Source organism: Crocodylus porosus, unplaced genomic scaffold, assembly GCF_001723895.1.
Source record: "Crocodylus porosus isolate Cpor-Errol unplaced genomic scaffold, CroPor_comp1, whole genome shotgun sequence".
NCBI classification, from domain to species: domain Eukaryota; kingdom Metazoa; phylum Chordata; order Crocodylia; family Crocodylidae; genus Crocodylus; species Crocodylus porosus.
The window spans coordinates 11,771,854-11,781,387 of NW_017728931.1; the positions used below are offsets into that span (position 1 = coordinate 11,771,854).

The 9,534-nt window shown below is 45.5% G+C and overlaps 1 long non-coding RNA gene across 1 annotated transcript; it reads right to left on the reverse strand.

Annotated features, from left to right (window-relative positions):
* Positions 1-1,005: 1,005 nt before the first annotated feature.
* Positions 1,006-9,363, reverse strand: LOC109316044. The gene is made up of 3 exons (XR_002102643.1): positions 9,282-9,363; positions 4,724-4,728; positions 1,006-1,016 (listed from the first exon to the last, which is right to left on the reverse strand). It is a non-coding gene; the product is annotated as an uncharacterized LOC109316044 (long non-coding RNA).
* Positions 9,364-9,534: the final 171 nt, after the last annotated feature.

The following is a 9,534-nucleotide window of genomic DNA, read 5'->3' on the forward strand; positions in this document are numbered from 1 at the left end:
GAACATTTTTCACAGGATGGGAAAACAATTTCCCATCCAGTTCTCTTGACAGTTAATTTTTTTGCTTTGACTTCTGTAGAGTGTGTTCCACACTTGGGCATGAGTTATCCACTCATCAGGTGATCTCCTAAAACAAGTATGTAACTTGAGGTGTGCGGGTACTCCCAACTGAAACAGATGGGAATACTCTAGTGGTTAAGGTGTGTAAGGATATTGCTGAATCTGGGCGTGAGAGAATTTTTTCTTTTGGATCTGAGAAAAAGCTTTTAATTAGTTTCTAATTTGCTTTAATACATCCTAATTAACATCCACTCCTCTGACAGGGCCACCCACACTGCATTATCCAGCCTGGGCATGTGCACAAGCAAAAGGAAGAACTGAAGGGAGGAAAGACAAAAGGAGGAATCTTCCCCACACTGAATCTGGCAAAGTATCAGTTGAGTATCCCCCCACCACCCACTCCTGAAACTGTTAGTCAGCTGCATGGAGTATGCTTTCCGTGTCATGGCTGTGGGATGTAAGATGGGAAATTCTAGTTCTGATCATGTTTTGTTCAATAAGGAGCAGAGGCTTCTAGGGGCATGTCCAGATGAGAGCTCATGTGCATTTCCCCAGGGACTAACAGCAACGGCACATAGTTGTGCTACTTCTACTTGTCCCTGGGGAACGCCAATGCATGCGCACTCTAGTACACGGCAAGTTGCCCTGGGTGGGATAAGAGAGGCTGGGGCCAGCAGCCTTACCTGGGGCTCTAGCAGCAGTGATATGGCAGCAAGGAGCCTGGCCAGCAGCTGGAGTGTGGCTCCTACTGGCCAAGCTCTAGTTTCAGGTGGCACTGCTACAACATGCACCACCCCAGTTTTTTCTAGCATAGTTTTTTTGACAATTTTCTGGTGTCAAACTCCCACCCCACACTGCAAATTAGAATGCTTGCATGTGGGGCATATACGGTGTGTGGCTCTGCAAATGGGTCTGCGGTGCTGCATACTGCATGTGTGTGCTCATCTGAATGTGCCCTCAGTGTTTCCATTGTGCCAGGCTAGTGCCCTAACTCCTGGGCTATTTCACTATTCTTGTGTCTCATTCCAGCCTGGCCCTAAGAGACCTCCCCAGCAGAGATGTCATCAAAACCAGTACACATTGGCCAGACACAAAAAGGTACAATTTCTTAGAGTAGGGAATAAATCCTTGTGGAAACATTTTGACCAGCGCTACACATATCTCCTCGCAATGCATAGGAGTTAAGAGGCTTTGCAATCTTTCTTTCTGTGAATAGAAGCAGGGCCCTTAACAAGTGAGATGTCTCCTTTTACAGTGCAATTTGCACTGCTCTGCTGGGGGGTGTTGTAGCAGAGCAGCTTGGGGAGCTTGCTACAGCTCCAGAGATATGTTTGAGCTTTGCTCTGGAGTCACCATGACCCAGCTGAATATGGATGCCTGGTCTTTCAGTCTGGGGAATAAAACCATATACAACACTAGACATATTACTCCCTCATGTGGTTCTGGTTACAGAAACTGGCCTGCCTTAATCACCCTAGCCCCATGCACTGTTAAGCTTGGACAGACCTTTGATCTTTTTTTCCCTGTATGATTCTGTTTATTGGAAGATTTGAAAGTGCCTCACTTTAGACGTGTTTTAGGGTTGTTGGTTGTAGCCATGTTGGTCTAAGGCCAAAGAACCTTACCACTTTAGAAATGCATGTGTTGTATTGTGATTCATTTACATGAGAGACAGTTTGTTCCACTGCCCTGTGTGAGCAGGATTTTTGCAGTAGGAAATGAGACTTGTCATTGCAGTGCTCAGGCTCTATAGATGGTAGTTACATAACCAGCTACATTCTCCATCTCTCTGTTGCTTGTTCCTAAAGAAGTGAATGAATAGAACATACGAAGCTGTGTAACAAAGCACTGGGATGATGATAGTCATTTTCAGTCTTAAACTCCTGCATGTCCACCCACTGGCTTTGTGTCTAGATTGTATTTTGTATGAGATGCCCTGCAGTGAAGTCACCTCTTTCAACAATACCATGCCTCTCACCTCTTCCCCACCACATGCCCAGTTTGCTTGCCTTCCTCCGTTTATAGTCTTTTGTCATATATATACAAAGAGTATAAGCTTTTTGGAGCTAGACTGACTTTTTCATCGTGTGTGAACACAGCGCTTAACGCAATGGGACCTTGTTCCTCAAATGAAAGCAATACGTAAAATCACCTATCCATGCTACTTTTTATTTGCATGAGTGCCATGTGGCTCTAATTGCAGAGTGCAATAGCAGAGGCTACCTCAGGTGAATTCTACAACCAGAGCAGGGAAAAAAATATCAGAGATGTTCAAACATGCTGGGATAAATAGGAGCTGTGCTTTCCTCCCCACCTCCCACCCCCTTTTAAAATAGCTGTTTCCATTTGCAGGGAAAACTCAAAATCTATATTATATTATCCAAGCAATGTTCTAATGGTGACTAATGCCCCAGAATAGCCAGGAGAAGGACGTCACAAGATTATTTGTATTTTAAGTTTTCCTGGGAAAGTAAATTTAACGAGATTCTCCAGGGAACAGGTGGGAGGTGGGTCAGGGAGGGAGAAAGAATGAAGGGAGAGGAGCCCTCATTCATAACTATATAGCATGCTGACTAAAGAGGCCAAAATCAGGCTTGGGAAAACCTGCTTGGTAAGTAAACATGCTTTCTATTGGAATGAAAAGATCAGTCCTTGTGCTAATTGAAGGTGGGCTAAATAAACCTTAAGAAGGAAAGAGAGCAAATCAAGCTGAGATGGCAGGTTTTGACATGTAAAATATTTATGGATATATATTTGTGAAGGTAAAGATCTGTATGAATGCAATTTTCCTTTACATCCTGTTGACTTACTCCCTAAGAAGGAATAATTCTCTTTAGTGCAGGACTGGAATATTCTGTCCTCTGTTCTGCACAGGTCAGATGTGATGACCATTTCCTCCATTTTGTTTCTTAACCCCCTGTTAATCAGGGGAAGTGTCCAAAGGTTTATAGGAGAATTCAGGCTGAAATCACTGGTCGCCTTGAAGTACCATATTTACTCGACTGGATGACCACCCAGTATTTAGGTTCTATAGATGGAAAATTTATAAATGTGTTATAAATTTTCAAGTATAAAATCTAAACTGGAGGTTTGTATTTGTCTACCTCCTATAGCTACAGCAGGCTTCCACTGCCAGTTTGCAGGTCTGGTTCATGCACTTGGCCTAGAGAAACAGCAGGATATCTGGCATACCCTTGCCCCCACTCTGTTTCATCTTGTACAGTGATCCTCACAAACGTTTCCTATCTGGATCTCCAGAAGATGATGCACATAGCCCTCTAGACTCTGAGCCTGGTTTGCTGTGAAGTGGGGAAGACCAGTACGGTTTACAGAAGCACTGGCAGAAACATTACCCTCATGAGCACTCCCCACTTCCCCACCCCCACTGACAGGCGGTGTGAGTTTTTAGTCTGATCTTGGACTTGGTCTTCTCCGATGTTTTCTGACCTGTTGACTCTGGGTCGAAATCTACCCAAAGATCCTTACCTCCTCACAGGAGATGGAGATGGCCAGGGCCTGTGCAAAAAGGCCAGTATTCGATTTGGATTCAGACAATTTGGGGGACAGCGATTCGATTCAGTGATTCAGATCACTGTCCCAAATTGATTCAGCCAAATCGGATTTGAAAGAGTCATCACTGATTCAGTGTGATTCAGTGATTCGGCCATAGACTATAATGGGGAATCACTAAAATACCTATAAGCACATCGGAAATCTATCAAAGACAAGAATACCCAAATACCAGTGGGGGCACATTTCTCACAAGAAAACCATTCTCTCTCCAGTCTCTCAGTCCTGATCCTCAAGGGAATTTACAAAGCACTTTTCACAGACGAGCCTATGAATTTTACTTCGTAGTTTTTCATTCTCTGGGTTTTGGATTCCTTTTTCTTGGGGGTTCCAAGTCCTCTTTCACATTGTTTGTGCTCAGTCATCCTGGTTCTTTTTTTTTTGGTCTTTGGTGGTTCTCTCTGCTTCATCTATACCTCTATCCATGAGCTGTGGATTCTCTAGCTTTGGGGGTTCCCTACAGGTCTCCTTTGGCATGTCCAGGCCCCCCTTGTCCTTCTCCTTTGCCCTCTCCAGTCTTGTAATTTCCTCAAGTTCCTCAATCATCTGTTTTATCTACTTCAGGTTTTGCACTCAGTTTTGGGAGGGGGTCAGATTCTCATTTCCAGGCCTCCTCCTGTTTCCTTACATTTGCTGTCTCCTTCTGCTCTCCTGCTCTCTTACTGGTGGGAGCACTGGACTGGGTGGGGGGGGTTGGGTACACTGGGGCTGATGCAGTCTCCTTTTCACTTTTTGCTTTGCTCACATAGGACTTAGGACAATCTTTAAAGACATGCTCCTTCTCCCCACACAAATTACAGGTCCATTCCTGCTCACAGTCCTTTACCTTCATGGCTTTTCCCCTTGCACATGGCACATTGTATTTTAGCATTGCACCAACAAGCGCCCCTTCTCTCCATGTTTGTAGCAGAGCTTGAGCTGCCCCTGATAGAAAACAAAGCTCCTGTGGGGGCCTAGGGTGATTTGGGAGGGGGAGGTACTGCAGCTTGCCTGGGTTTCCAGATTTGCTTTTCAGCATTGCTGTGAGTTTCTAGGCTTCAGTCCATACCCCCAACTATGTCCAGGACTTTTTCCACTTTCCCCACTTTCTCACAGTGCCTTTTAAGCCAAAAATTCACATCCTCTTCCTGCATATGGCTGGAATACAACTGTAAGGGGTGTTCTGGGGTTACTGAGTCCAGTCTAGGAAATCCTTTCACCAAGTAATCTCCCCAAATCACTACTTCAAATATAAGTCACTTAATAATGCAATTCCAGTCAATGTGATTGAAGTTACAGACAGTTTCCTGCCATGCCTTATTAGTTGCAACAAAATTTGATGCAAAAAACAAGACATATAGGTAGTTATGGTGGCATACATTTACAAGGGAAGTTCCTGGGCATCTCTGCTTAGTTTACAGAAAAAAGGTTATATTTTAAGGAGTTTCTCTAGCGGCCAGGAAGGAAGAAATTGCTCCCACTCGGAACATGGAGAAACTATGGGCATCCTTTTCTGCTGTAATTATATTTCAGAGCTACAGGAGTATCTACTGCTACTACCTCCTGGTATGCTATTGGCAGCTGCATTCAAAAGATCATTATACTATTCTTATCACTCTACTCCTGTACTTTCCTTCTTAACTGCCCTCTGTGTATAACTACATAAGGACACCTGGTGGAGCACAAGTCCTTGTACAGAAAAGGGCTGTAACCCTTTCCTCTATATCCCTCCCACACACCATTTTCTCTTTCATTGCAGAACCATGCTGTCAGCATCAGGTTGAGAATGGGAAGGTCAGACTTTTCCCAGTCCTGAACATGGATGTTCAGACCTAATAATTAATGAGGATCATTCCATATGTTTCAATCCAGCTGGCAGCCTACTGTATTGCAAATTACCCGTCAGTTTATTATGAGCAGCGGCTCATTGTAAAGCTCTGTGACAGTAAAGGACAGAAGGAGGCAGGGAAAGGGGTTCACTTTATATGAGTTTCAACTGCTGTAACAGTGTGCATCAGGAATTATGATCACAGCAGACAGCCCAAAGAGTTCTCTCCAGTTCCTCTGCATAATTCAGCTAGTTGTTGCTATCAGTCTTAAATAGGTGTTCAAGATAAATGTTCAGATTATTACAGCACATGTATTTGGTGGACTTATTGGATTGTTATTGGAATTAAAATAAACAGTTTCTCTAGGAAACCAGCCAGCTGTACCAATTTGATCAAAACAGATAGTTTTTCATGCTACATCCACCTGCCCTGCCTCTTTTCATAGAGGACCCATTAATCAGTGTTTTCTTTATGCTATGATTCATGAAGGCTGCCAGAACATATTCAGCACTAATCATGCTAACCATGCTTCTGATCCTTGCATCAGTAATAAAGTATGAATAAAATAATCTAGAAAATGCTTGTTAGTGCACAGATATAATATTATTACATGTATTTTACATTCAAAGCAAATGATACTTTATATGCAAGGGAAATTGTCAGTCTCTTTGCACATGCAAAATAAAAAAAAAAAAAAAGATAAAACTCCATTAATGGATTATCTTTGATTTATCCTGAAAGATTGGTGTTTCAGTTTTACATGTAGTGCTGACTTCTTAGAATTTATTGTCCAGTTAATATTCACTGTGCAGTAAGGTTCCTTAAACATTTAGGATTTAACAATTGCTTGCCCAGGGGTGGATCTAAGGGCAGTCACACCCCCTTCTCCCATTGTATACTACAGTGCACTCATCTCTTTAGACTGTGTAGCCCCCTTCCCTCCTGGTCAGCAGGGGATACCTATTAAGCTGGTCAGGGACTAGGCACAGGAAAGGGGAACCTGCCAGCTACTACTGATATCTGACCCAGGTGTAGAGAGGACCCCACAACCACTCCTTCCTGGATCTAGCCAAGGGTTGCAGCCAGTGCTGGTCTCAGCCAAGGACAACAGCAGTGCTGTGTCATGCCAGGCCATAGGTGGCCAGGTCTGGGGATCATCTCAGAGTCAGGTGAAGCCAGGGGGTCCAAAGCCAGAAAATATGTCTGGGAAACCAAGTTAGAGGTCCAGGGGGTCAGGCAGAACACTAAGTCAGCTGGACCAGCCAGATCAGGTATCCAGAGGATCAGGCAGAACACAAAGGTCAGGAGGCTGGCCGGATCAGATATCCAGAGGATATATCAGAATCAGTAAAAGTACAGTCCAAGAGTGCAACAGCCTAGATACAAGATTGCACCTTGTTGCCCAGTAGGGCTGTGTGAAATTTTGCTGCCCATTTTGTTTCAACACTGTTTCAAGCTATTTCAACATCGAAACAGCAAAGTCGAAACAAAACAGGGAGGCTTGAAACGGGGTTGAAACAAAACAGGGCAGGTTGAAACGTTTCAAAAAATTTGAAACGTTTTGAGTTTTGACTATGAAGCTGGGCCTACCTTTAATGGCTTCCCTACAGGGAAAGAGAAAGTAAAGTAAAGGGAGGGAGGGGGACGAGAGGAGAAGGTTACGGGGGAAGGATTGCTCTCATTATTGACATGTGTAGCTGGCCAGTGACTATCACCCTTCCCTGAGCTCCTTTCCAACCCCAGTGCTGTCGGGGAGGGACAGAAAAACTGCATAAAAGGCAGCATTTTTTGAACTGCCCTGCTTTCTGCTTTGGGGTCACTTACTGAGCCATTTGTTCTAGTAGCTTACTGTCAGACCACTACGGCTAGAAGCACTGATTTTCTAAAGGATTCCCTGCTTGTTATCCTAGCAAGAGGGATTTCAGAATACCTTTTTCTTGTACGCGCTTTTATTTTATTATTATATTAATTGATTTATTCTTTTGAATTTTATACTTATATTGGATTACTATGGAATTTACTTTATATAGGAATTTACTATATATATTCGTTTTAATCCATTCATTCTTTCCACTGCACCAATGCTATTGGGTTTATCTACACACAGAGATATATTTCTATCAGGTTAATAAATCTCATCATTGCACCAGAGCTACTTTTGGGTTTATCGACAGACATCGATATATTTCTATCAGGTTTATAAATGTCATCACTGCACCAGAGCTAGTTCTGAGTTTATCTACACACACAGATATTTTTCTATGGCATTCATAAATCTCGTCACTGCACTATACCTACAGTTTTCAGTTTATATAGGAATGCAAATACATTTATATATTTCTTTAAAAGGAAGGCATGAAACACATCATGAAGTGTGATGGAAAGGCAGGTGGTAACACTGGCCAGCCTTCAGGGAGGGGTGGAAGAGTGGAAGAGGGGGTAGAGGGAGAACTGTAAGTTCCCCCCCCACACTCCACCATCCAAACTGAGATGCTTTGTCTTTCCTCCACCTGAAAGGGATGAGGCTGCTACAAGCAGCAAGGAAAGGGGAGCAGTGCCACAGCCACTGCCTGCGCCAAAGACTACATCCCCTCCACATGCAGCAGCCATAACCCCCCTAACCTGCACCACGATGACAACCACAACCAGCAGTACTAGCACAGCAGCCTACTGCACCCCTATGTCACTTCCCATGCTGAGCCTTCCAGTGCCAGAAGAAAAGCTGGTGCTGGAGCTGGATCTGAGTGCCCTAGCAAGGGAAATTCTGAGGAAGGAGGGGGAATCAGCTGAGTTTGTGCTCAACACCCCTCATGTTTCCCTTTGAGCCAGGTCTCCTTCCCCAGAAGGCACTTTGGAGGAGGTTGCTGTAACGGTGGAGACAAGCAGCTCAGCTGAGTCCACTCCTCCTCTTGCTGTGCCTCTGCCTGCTGAGGGGGTCAGGGGGGAAGTGCAGCAACATCCACAGATGCACCCACAGTGAGTGGGTAGTGTGGTCTGGGATCATTTGGAGCTGGCAGATGGTCCCACGTATGTTATCTGCCTGCATGGCCAAGCCAAAACCAGCTGGGGCAAGGGAACAAAAGATATGAGCACCACAGGGATGCCGATGCATCTCTGCAGGCACCACCCCATTGCCCTTGCTCCTCCTCATCCTGGCACCAGTGGGAGCGTGCCCAAAGGGAAGTCCACAGCTCACTCCAAAGCCCCTGTTCCCCCCAAAGCAGAGGCAGGCCACGCTGGAACAGTGGGGGAAAGATGGACAGAGAACGGGGCATGTTCCAAAGGCAAGTGAGGTCACCCAGAGCACTGGGAGATGCTTGTTGTCGATGGTCAGCCCTTCTCCTTTGTTGAGTGGCCAGGGTTTAGGCAGCTGATGGTGCTTGCAATCCCATCATACCAAGTGCACGCACCCACCACCTTCAGTAGGAAGGTGGTGCCATCCCTATGTGAAGCATGCGCGGAGTACTTGAGGGAGGAGCTGTGCAAAGTAGGTCCACAGGTGGTCTTACACTTCACCTCGGATATCTGGGGAAGCCGGGGTAGAGATCATGCCTACCTCTCCCTCAGAGGGCACTGGTGTGACCAATCAGGCAGTCACTGGGCTCTCCTTCAAGCCAAGGTAATGGATGAGTCCCATGCAGCAGCAGAGATCATGGGGGCTATGAACTGCCTGGTGCAGGGGTGGCTCACCCCCGGGTTCATGGTCACCGACATCAGGGCCAATATGGTCAAGGAGGTCCGTGATGCCAACTTTGTTGGCATCTGCTGTGTGACACACAAGTTGCACCTTGTTGTCAGGGATGCTTTGGAGGGGGACAGGGCTGCCGGTGATGGCGTCAGCACCACCAGCAACCTTATTTCCAAATGCAGGAAGGTGGCAGGCTACTTCCACCGCAGCGTCAAGGGGGGCAAGATACTGCAGGACATACAACTGTCCCGGGGTGGGGAACCAAACCCCAGAGTCACGGTGGGCCGGGGTGGCAATTAGACACGATAACAGGCCGGGTTCTATTGGCTATGGAGAACTGAGGCACGGGAAGCGTAGCGGTTTCTTAAACAAGTTGTGAATTTATTTGACTTACGCTTAGGTGCGTAG